The 11,338-nt window shown below is 43.5% G+C and overlaps 1 protein-coding gene across 4 annotated transcripts in view; it reads left to right on the top strand.

Moving 5' to 3' along the window:
• The first annotated feature begins 1,234 nt into the window (after positions 1 to 1,234).
• LOC137382667 (rasGAP-activating-like protein 1) overlaps positions 1,235 to 11,338 on the top strand; it is a 385,434-nt gene continuing 375,330 nt past the window's right edge. For 3 of the 4 annotated variants that reach the window (XM_068054910.1, XM_068054915.1, XM_068054914.1), the window contains exon 1: positions 2,020 to 2,197. The gene's annotated coding sequence lies outside the window, so the exon portion shown is untranslated. Of the gene's footprint in view, positions 1,295 to 2,019; positions 2,198 to 11,338 lie in introns of those variants that run through there. The other variant, XM_068054911.1, reaches the window with a different exon arrangement.

The raw sequence follows: 11,338 nt of genomic DNA, 5'->3' as shown, positions 1-11,338 counted from the left end.
AGTCACCACTGCTGTACTTTCTGAATTATCAATATTCTTTGGAAGGTAAATAGCTCCATATTCTGAAAATTGCAATATGTAAATTTATGTAATTCCTGAATTACATAAATACAGCAGATGCAAAGTAAAATGATCTTACCTCAACCTGAGTAAAAGATAGGGATTTTTCAAAATTGGTCACTATTCCATTGAAAGTTCAGCACCAAAAACCTATCATCTTTTCAGCTGCTGACAGAGTTGATGTGTATTTCCAGAATTTTCTTGGTTTTTTAATCATAGTAAATCATTGAACTTTCTACTAAATGTATCGGAAGTTTGAGGGATATGGAAGGAAGGAGAGGATGGACACAAGTAACACTGTCAATGTAAATAAATTCAATGTGGGAATCCAATGTGAAATTAAAGCATGCAAGTACATCATTTTATAAAGCCAGAATTATTAAGCAGCTATCATTACAATCTTTAACATGGGGACCAAGTTGGCATATCAGCTAGAAATGATTAAATCAGGAACAAGTACAAGTACTTCCTGAGAAGCAAAATTCAGGTCTAATATGGTTTCATTTGAAGTATTTTTCTAGCTTATAAACTCACTGAAACTGAGGACAATACAGTGATGTGCCTGTCAGCCATGAACCTAGATTAGGCTTCAGTTCATACCTTCCATGGAGTTGCCGATGATTAATTGAAAGACATGCTATTAAAGAATAATAGTGGTGTTAATGCTGTGCGAGGCGTAACATCAGGGTCAATGATTTACTGTGGCTGAATCTGTCAAATTCCACTTTCATTTAACTGACTGAATAGGTCAAATTTTCTTTTCATTATTACAATTCCACTATATTCTGTTATTTTTCCTGATACTTTGTGGATTGAATTCTACAAATCGGTATTTTTCTGTCATAACGTGATTGAGTGGCCATTACCTGTTTTAAAGCTGAAAATACACAGCAAGATTGTAGGCAAGATGTACCAGTCGTGTTGATAATCTGGGTTGTAATTTCCCCAAAATGAAGCACATCATGATGCCTGTTTAAAAAAAAAAATTGCACTTGCTGATAGCTGCAGAGGGAACTCCATACAGGTTTCCTGGGTCTTCTCTTTCACATTCCCATTGGTGCAAAACCAGTGTAAGCAGCTGAACTGCCTGGAAACCTCTGCGCAGCCTTTAAAAAAAGACATTTAGCATGTACTGTTCAGCAGCAGGCAGGGAGATGAACAGATAAGAGGATCAGTGCTTGGCTCCTACATTTCACAATTGGACACAATAGGCTGGATGGCCTCATTTTGTGCTGTAAGTTTCTATTTCTATGATTTTACACACAAACAACTTCACTGCATGTCTTAGCAATATTTTCATTATAGACTGTGCCAATTCCTTCATCTTCAGGACAGCAGACCAATGTTACAAAGACTATCATATCCTCAGCAAGGCAGTCAAGGTAACATACTTGATATTTATGCTTACCCTGTATACCAGCCCACTCTTCAGCTGCTTGAAGCAACACTTGCATGGACTGCTCTATGATCAGATAAGTTGTGAATGATGCGGAACATACTGAAATCATTGGCAAACTTGACCCACTTCTGACTATATGACCTTTGTGCCAGACATAATTTGAGTCACAGGAGAGTTTTCACTCTAATTATTCTCTTTGTTGCCGTTATTAATGAGTAGTTGCTTGATGGCACTTTGCTTTACTGATGATTGTGTGGAAGCAGATGGTGCAGTAATTAGCTACGTTAGATTTATATAGGTTTTTATGGATAGAAAATATCTGGGCAAGCTTTCACATTGTTGAGAAATGCCAGTGTCATCACTTTACTACAAATATCACAAGTTTCTATAGTTACATTCTCAATGTATTGCTGCTGTTGGTCAGCACAACGTCATACTATTGCTAAACTGCTTGTTGTCACAATTTTCTTTGCTTCTCAATGTAGCTACAGATTGAACATGCTCAGAGTTCTTGTGACATAAATATAAGTGACTGCAAGTAAGCAAAAGTGACAGTGAGAGAAGCAATCCTCTCCAAACAGATCCTGAAACAATGAAAATATTTCAGGAGCAAAACAAAAATTGAAGATTAAAAAGAGATCAGTGATGCCTGCTTTCGATCAGCATTATGGAAGTATAAGTCTTTTGATAAACAAAACTGGAAAAAGTTATGGAGATGTTGCCAGGAAATTGAGGAAAGTAAGATGATTTACAATTTTTGTTTGTTAAATGTATTATTTATTTATTTAGAGATACAGCACTGAAACAGGCCCTTCGGCCCACCGAGTCTGTGCTGACCAACAACCACCCATTTATATTAACCCTACAGCAATCCCATATTCCCTAACACCTACCTATTCTAGGGGCATTTTTATAATGGCCAATTTACCTATCAACCTGCAAGTCTTTGGCTGTGGGAGGAAACTGGAGCACCCGGCAAAAACCCATGCGATCACAGGGAGAACTTGCACACTCCGCACAGGCAGTACCCAGAATCAAACCCAGGTCCCTGGAGCTGTGAGGCTGCGGTGCTAACCACTGCACCACTGTGTCACCCCTAAAACATTTTCCATGTTTTGGGATAAAAAAAGTTCAGAGATATAACACAAGATATGAGAGCTTGAGAGTTTGTGCACCAGTTTCTGAATTTGAGAAACATACTTGGAGTTTTTGTTCGTGCCATACACATATGAAAGGATATAAATGGAATATACAAGTTACTTCTAAAAACATAAAAGTGACTCCTTGAAATATATATAGATCAAGGTTTTGTACCCACTGTGCTTCAGATAGTACTTTAAAAATGTTAATCATTTCCTCCAGCTGCCAGTCCAGGAGAAATAACTTATTTTATTCACTTCAGGTCACACCTACAGGTAATGGGCTCCTAATTAACATAGTTACAACAATTAGACAGTATGGATTTGAAGGAGCAGGTTAGGTCACACACAACAGAATAATATATTGTGCATTACATGGTACAATTCCTCTGTCCTCATAAAACAGCAGAGAGAGGTGAACAGTTGTTTTCTGGACTGGAGGAAGGTATACAGTGGGCTTCCTCAGGGGTCAGTACTAGGACCGCTGTCTTTCTTAGGCTTGGGGGTACAGGGCACAATTTCAAAATTTGCGGATTACACAAAACTTGGGAAGTATTGTGAACAGTGAGAAGGATAGTGATAGACTTCAAAAGGACATAGTCAAGGTGGTGGAATGGGCAGACCCGTGACAAATGAAATTTAACTCAGAGAATTACATTGTGATACATTTTGGTGGGAAGACCGAGGAAAGGCAATATAAATTAAAGGTATAATTCTAAAGGGGCTGCAGGAACAGAGACACCTTGTGCGGGGTGGGGGGGCGGGGGTGCATATGTGCACAAATTGTTGAAAGTGGCAGGGCAGGTTGAGAAAGTGGTTAAAAAGGCATATGGGATCCTGGGCTTTATAAAGTGATGTATAATGTACAAAAGCAAGGGAGTTATGATGAACCTTTTTAAAACACTGGTTTAGCCTCAACTGGAGTACTGTGTCCAATTTGCAGCACTGCACTTTAGGAAGGATGTGAAGGCTTTTGAGATGGTGCAGAAAAAGGATCAGGGACTTCAGTTACATGGATTGAATGGAAAAGCTGGGGTTGTTCTCTTTAGAGAAGAGAAGGTTGAGAGGAGATTTGATAGAAGTCTTCAAAATCATAAGGAAACTAGACAGAGTAGATAAAGAGAAACTGTTCCCATTGGCGGAAGGGTTGAGAACCAGAGTGCAGAGAGTTAAAGTGATTTGCAAAAGAATCAAAGGCAACCTGACGAAAAACTTTTTTATGCAGCGAGTGGTTCAGATCTGGAATGCACTGCCTGAGAGTGTGGTGGAGGCTGATTCAATCATGACTTTTAAAAGGGAGTTGGATAAGTGCCTGAAGTGAAAAAGTTTAAAGGGCTACGGGGAAAGGGCAGAGGAGTGGGACTAGCTAAATTGCTCTTGCAGAGAGCCAGCACGAGTTTGACCAGCTGAATGGCCTCCTTCTGTGCTGTAACCATTTCATGATTCTGTATCCTCTGATGTACAGTGAGCAATGCCACAGGGGATCTGCTAGTATTAAATGACATATATGCAAAATGAAGTGTATACAGATCCATATGTATATTAAAATGCAGTAGAACTTTAAACAATTCCAAATATGTATTTGAAAAAATGGTTTTATTGTGTGTAATACACTGAACAGATATTTAAATTTACAGCTGCAAAATCAAAGGGCAGAATGTTAATGTGGAAGAGTATGTGGGCTTGGGTGTGTGTGTGGGGGGGGTGGGGGGGGGGCGCTAAAACCAATTGAAATTGACAGCATTTTGGGAAGCTGGCTCCAACCCACCAACTTTCACATTTCACTATAGTGCGTTAGGCTGCAAGTGTACAAACCCTTTGGGAGAGGCAGGTTGTCAGTTTCCACATGTTATTCACTCAATTAGATCTATATTGATAAACAGAAAGCAGTGTAACATTAGGTCCACAGGTTTCCCAAGCTTCCTCAAAATTGTCGATGAAACAAAGGTACACACAGAACGGCAATTAAGGGGCATGAAGCAAATCAGATGCCAATAAATGCTCTGTACACACAGCTGCTTTCTTACCTGCTGGACAGTGAGGGTTTGTTCACAGTAGTTTTGCTGAAAGGCTACTTTATACAATTTAGAAGTTATTTTCTACACTTCGGAGGTTTGGTCTATCACACCAGGACAGGAACTGCTTATGATATTTTAGATTGGACCTCAGATGGGGATCAAGATAACCTGTAATGGTGCGGACAACAGCACTCACAGCATCCTGATGCTCACAGACCTATAGCTGCGCAGCAGAGTTGGAGAGCAGCAGAGAGGATGGAGCAGCAGAGGGGGAACCAGCAAAGCTGACATGATGCTTTTGTCCTGCAGCAGTCCAAGCTTCCTGATGTCATCAGACCTGGAAGCAGACTTATTGGGAGGCTGCTAGGCAACAAGGGATACATGCTGCAAACTTGGCTCATGACACCCTCTGGAAACCCCAGCAGTGAAGTCCAACAGCGCTGCAATGAGTGCCATATCACCACGAGATGTGCGATTGAACAGACCAGTGGTACGCTGAAGATGCACTTCAGGTGCCTGGACAGATCTGGACACATCCTTTAGTACCCAAAGATAGGATCTCCAGAATGGCCGTGGTTTGCTGTGCTCTGCAAAACATTGTGTGCAACAGTGAGTTTTGGAGCTGTGGGAGGTACAAGGCGAAGAGTTTAGCTCCTCCTTGGACAATTCTGAAGGGGAGGAGGAAGTTGAGGATGAGGGTGATGAGGGCAATGCATCCCTAGCTGCTCACATTGCTGCCCGGAATGCCAGGGATGCCCTTATTAATGCAAGATTCACTTCAGTTACACTGGAGCACCTATGTCTCCAGAAAATGCAATGGCAACTCTTCCCCTCCCCCCACCAAATGCCACTGACAAAAAGCAGTCCTTCAACCAACCAACCACCCTTTCAACAGCTCCCCATTGGTCCCCATCAATGCATGTCTGCACAGTCATCATCAACAAGCACCCAAGAATGAATAAGACTGGAAAGTGGTGTACAAGAATAATGTTCATGTGAGCTAAATAAAGAACAAAATGTGATCAACAACAACAAAAGATCAATAGTAACAGGGGATTCTATAGTCAGGGGAACAGATAGGCGCTACTGTGGCCGTCAACGTGACTCCAGGATGGTGTGTTTCCTCCCTGGTGCCAGGGTCCGGGATGTCACTGAACGGCTGCAGGGCATCCTGAAGGGGGAGGGTGATAAGGCAGAGGTCATGGTACATGTTGGTACCAATGACATAGGTAGAAAGAGGGATGAGGTCTTGCATCAAGAATTCAGGGAGTTAGGCAGTAGACTAAAAAGCAAGATCTCTCGGGTTGTAATCTCTGGATTACTCCCAGTGCCACATGCTAGCGAGTATAGAAATAGGAGAATAGCACAGATGAATGCGTGGTTTAAGAGTTGGTGCAGGAGGGAGGGTTTTAGATTCCTGGACCACTGGGACCGTTTCTGGGGAAGATGGGACCAGTACAAGCGGGACAGTCTACATCTGAACCAGAGGGGGACTAACATCCTTCCTGGTGGGTTTGCTAGTGCTGTTGGGAGGAGTTTAAACTAATTTGGCAGGGGGAGGGGATGCAGACTCCTAGCAGAATAGGGACACAGCTAAACACAGGAAAGCGAACAAGTCAGAGAGAATACAGCGGAAGTAAGTTTCAAGGGACTAAGACCAGGATGGAAGGCCTCTACTTTAATGTCAGGAGTATTGCAGGTAAAACGGATGAGTTAAGGGCAATGATTGACACGTGGAATTGTAATATAGTAGCCATCACGGAGACATGGTTGAGGGAGGGGCAGTATTGGCAGCTCAATATCCTGGGATATAGAATCTTCAGGGGAGACAGAGGAGGGGGTAAAAGAGGAGGGGGCATTGCAATATTAGTTAAGGAGTCAGTTACTGCAGTAAGGAGAGATGATTTCTTGGAGAGGGCATCAAATGAAGCTTTATGGGTAGAGTTTAGGAATAAAAAAGGGACAGCCACATTGCTAGGTGTTTATTATAGACCCCCAGATAGTCAGCGGGAAATTGAGGAGCAAATATGTGCGCAATTTACAGAGGTGTGTAAAAATAATAGGGTAATTATATTAGGTGATTTCAACTTTCCCAACATTAATTGGGATAGTCATCATGTTAAGGGCTTAGATGGAGTGGAGTTCTTAAAATGTATACAGAAGAACTTTTTAGCTCAATATGTAGAGAATCCAACAAGGGAGGGTGCAGTGCTGGACCTAATTCTGGGAAATGAAGCCGGACAGGTGGTTGATGTGTTGGTAGGGGAGCATTTTGGTGATAGCGACCACAACATGGTACAATTTAAGCTTGTTATGGAGAAAGAAATAGACAAGTTGCAAAAAAAGGTTTTGGATTGGTGGAGAGCGAATTTTAGTAAAATAAGGCAGGATCTGGCCAAGGTAGACTGGAAAGAGTTACTTGTCGGGAAATCTACAGAAGAGCAGTGGGGGGCATTCAAAAGGAAATGGGGAGGGTACAGGCCCAACATGTTCCCTCTAGGGTAATAGGTAGGAGCAACAAGCCCAGAGAACCATGGATGACCGGAAACATTCAGGGTACGATGAGAAGGAAAAGAGAGGCTTTTAGCAAATACAAGGAGAGCAAATCAATGGAAGCATTAGTGGAGCACAGAAAGTAGGATGGAGCTTAAGAAAGCAATTAGGAGAGCAAAGAGGGGATATGAGAAAGCTCTGGCTGGTAAAAATAGGGAAAATCCCAAGATATTCTATAAGTATATCAATGGGAAGAGGATAACCAGGGAAAGAGTAGGACACATTAGGGACTAAGGGGGAAATTTGTGGGTGGAGCCAGAGGACATTGGTAGGGCATTGAACGAATACTTCACATCAGTCTTCACCCACGAGAAAGAGGATGTAGATATGGAACTTAGAGAGAGAGACTGTGAGGTTCTTGAGCAAATTGTCATAGGGAGTGACAAGGTATTGGAGGTTTTGGAAGGCTTAAAAGTGGACAAATCTCCAGGTCCAGACGATTTGTGTCCCAGGATGCTGTGGGAGACGAGGGTGGAGATTGCAGGAGCTCTGACCCTAATTTTTAATTCCTCTCTGGCCACGGGGGAGGTGCCAGAGGACTGGAGAACAGCTAATGTGGTCCCACTATTTAAGAAAGGTTGTAGAGATAAGCCAGGGAACTACAGACCAGTGAGTCTCACGTCAGTGGTAGGGAAGCTATTGGAGAAAATTCTGAAGGAGAGAATCTATCACCACTTGGAGAGGCAAAATTTGATTAGAAATAGTCAGCATGGCTTTGTCAGAGGGAGGTCATGCCTAACAAATTTGATTGAATTTTTTGAGCATGTGACCAGGTGTGTAGATGAGGGTAGTGCAGTTGATGTAGTTTATATGGATTTCAGCAAAGCCTTTGACATGGTCCCACATGGGAGACTTATCAAGAAAGCAAATGCACATGGGATACAAGGTAACTTGATAAGGTGGATTCAAAATTGGCTTAGCTGTAGGAGACAGAGCGTGATGACAGACGGCTGTTTTAGTGACTGGAAGCCAGTGTCTAGTGGCGTACCACAGGGATCTGTGCTGGGTCCCCTATTGTTTGTCATTTATATAAACGACGTAGATGACTATGTGGGGGGTAGGATCAGTAAATTCGCGGATGACACAAAAATTGGCCGAGTGGTTAACAGTGAGATGGAGTGTCTTAGGTTACAGGAAGATATAGATGGGATGGTCAAATGGGCAGAAAAGTGGCAGATGGAATTTAACACTGAAAAGTGTGAGGTGATACACTTTGGAAGGAGTAATGTGACACGGAAGTATTCAATGAATGGCCTGACACTGGGAAGTTCTGAGGAACAAAGGGACCTTGGCGTGTTTGTCCATAGATCTCTGAAAGCAGAAGGGCAGGTTAATAGGGTGGTGAAAAAGGCATATGGGACACTTGCCTTTCTCAATCGAGCCATAGATTACAAAAGCAGGGAGGTAATGTTGGAGTTGTACAGAACTTTGATAAGGCCACAGCTGGAGTACTGTGTGCAATTCTGGTCGCCACATTATAGGAAGGATGTGATTGCATTGGAGGGGGTGCAGGGGCGATTCACCAGGATGTTGCCTGGGATGGAACATTTAAGCTATGAAGAGAAGTTGGATCGGCTTGGGTTGTTTTCACTGGAGCAGAGAAGACTAAGGGGTGACCCGATCGAGGTGTACAAGGTTATGAGGGGCATGGACAGGGTGGATAGGGAGCAGCTGTTCCCCTTAGTTGAAGGGTCAGTTACGAGGGGTCACAAGTTTAAGGTGAGGGGCGGGAGGTTTAAGGGGGATTTGAGGAAGAACTTTTTTACCCAGAGGGTGGTGACGGTCTGGAATGCCCTGCCTGGGAGGATGGTAGATGCAGGTTGCCTCACATCCTTTAAAAAGTACCTGGATGAGCACTTGGCACGTCATAACATTCAAGGCTATGGGCCAAGTGCTGGCAAATGGGATTAGGTAGACAGGTCAGGTGTTTTAATGTATCGGTGCAGACTCGATGGGCCGAAGGGCCTCTTCTGCACTGTATTATTCTGTGATTCTGTGAATTTCTCAGACACCTATGTGCATACTCTTGTGCAAATATAAAGTCTCACTCTTCCTTTTTCTGCTACATGTACGTGATGCAACCTGTGTGGCTTTTGTAGAGGTAGAGGCAGGCTGCTCAGATCCCTGCTCTGTCTGCTGAGTTTCTCTTGGACGACATCCTCTGGGCTTTGGAGACCATACGGAACCCACCAAAGACTCCTCCACCTGCACCTATGAAGAGGCAGACTTGACCATCGGGAGTCGAGGCAGACGGTGGGCTCCAGATGAAGAGGTGGCTGCGGGTGAGAAGTTGAAATGCTTTGAGTGGAGTCCCCACTTCCATTGTCCATCATCCCTCTCAGGGTCCAGCATACTTCACTGCTACTGTTATGCTGGAGAACACTTTGATGCAGATCAGTGCGGCCCTGTAAAGCCAAGGTATCTGCCAACCTATTTAAAGGTGGTAGAATGTTGGCACCCAGAGTTTGCACAATGAAGGAGTGCATGGACTTAGTTAGTTAGGATGGTCCATGGAACTGACCACTCTATCATTATAAGAACACAGCATCTCAGTGGCCTGTGACATCGCTCCTCCCCCCACCCTCCGATTTTGTGCTTGAGATGGACCCATCAATCTATCTGCAATCATGCTGATTCTACTTCGAAGGCAAGTCAGTGCATCTCACATTGTCTGCTGCTGCTGCTCAGTCATTCTGCTCTCCATAGACAGCTCACCCTCACCCCCATCCCACCCCATGGTAGAGGCCTGCTTTAGGTCGGGAAAAAGAACCCGACCCGAACCCTACCAAACCACAGCGGACCCGAGCCCGACCCGGCCTGTGTCCCTCCGATTTTGCACCAAGTGCGACCCGACCCAAAACTGCCACGACTCGACCCGACCATCCCTTTACTTATCTTCCTGACATCGAACCTGCGAGAAGCTGCAGCGCATGCGTGATGACATCATAGCGACGTCACTCGCTCACTGCGCAGACTCAGTTTCGTCCCGGACTCCCAGCTCAGGTAAGTTTTTATTTTTATTTTTAATACTTATCAACAGAGCACTTACCATGTGTGTCCGGCCCGACCTGACCCGACCCGAGCCCGAAAGCCGGCCCCGGAAGATGGTCCTGACCCGACCCGAACCCAACACATGTCATCGGGTCCCATCGGGTTTGGGTCGAGTAGCAGGCCTCTACCCCACGGTACAGCACCTGTGTCCAGCTGAGCACAGCTTGGAGAGGGTTACGCCCTCAGACATGGACCCTTCACCACTGTCCCTAAAAAAAAAACTTGCATTTATATCGCACCTTTCACAACCACTGGACCTCTCAAAGCGCTTTACAGCTCATGACATACTTTTTGAAGTGTAGTCACTGTTGTAATGAAGGCAGCCAGTATGCAGACAGCAAACTCCCACAAACAGTAATGTGATAATGATCAGATAATTGATTTTTGGGATGTTCATTGAGGGATAAATATTGACCAGGACACCAGGATAACTCCCCTGCTTTTCTTAGAAATAGTGCTATATAACTATAAATGCAAGTCTTCCTTTCTTTGCAATAATGTTCATTTTGTTCCTCTGTATCGGCTAAATGGTCAAAGAACTAGTGAAGTAATAGCCATGGGTATTAATCAAGCTTTGGAGAACAGAGCTGCGGGAAATTAAGCACAGTAGTGAATTGGTACAGCTCAGTTCACTGATACAGCTGTTTTCAGGCTTTGAAAGATTGATTTATAGATATGAAAACCTCAGAACAAAGTAATTGCTCATAAATGTATAAATCAACTTCTGAAGTTCACAATCATATTTTATGTAATATAAAAGGAAGAACCTACATTTATATAGCACCTTTCATGCTCTCTAGATGTCCCAAAGTGATTTGAAGCCAATGAAGTCACTGTTGTAATGTAGGGAAATGCAGCAGCCAATTTGTGCACAGCAAGGTCCTGCAAGCAGCACTGAGATAAAAAGCAAAATAATCTGGATTTAGCATCTTTGTGAAGCAAAACTATGTTGCCTGAAGGCTGCAGATCTAATTGCAACCTTAATATGCTTACAGATCATCTATTTAAAGTGCCTATTAAGAAAGCGTTGCTTATCTGATTAAATTTCCCTTTACTGCAGCTCAATATACTGTTTAAATCCCTGATATTAGCTTGAGGGCTATGTGGTTAGTCTTTGG

Source organism: Heterodontus francisci, chromosome 23 (assembly GCF_036365525.1).
Source record: "Heterodontus francisci isolate sHetFra1 chromosome 23, sHetFra1.hap1, whole genome shotgun sequence".
NCBI classification, from domain to species: Eukaryota; Metazoa; Chordata; class Chondrichthyes; order Heterodontiformes; family Heterodontidae; genus Heterodontus; species Heterodontus francisci.
The sequence above is the reverse complement of the archived record's forward strand: the minus strand, read 5'-3'. Positions and strand labels throughout refer to the sequence as shown.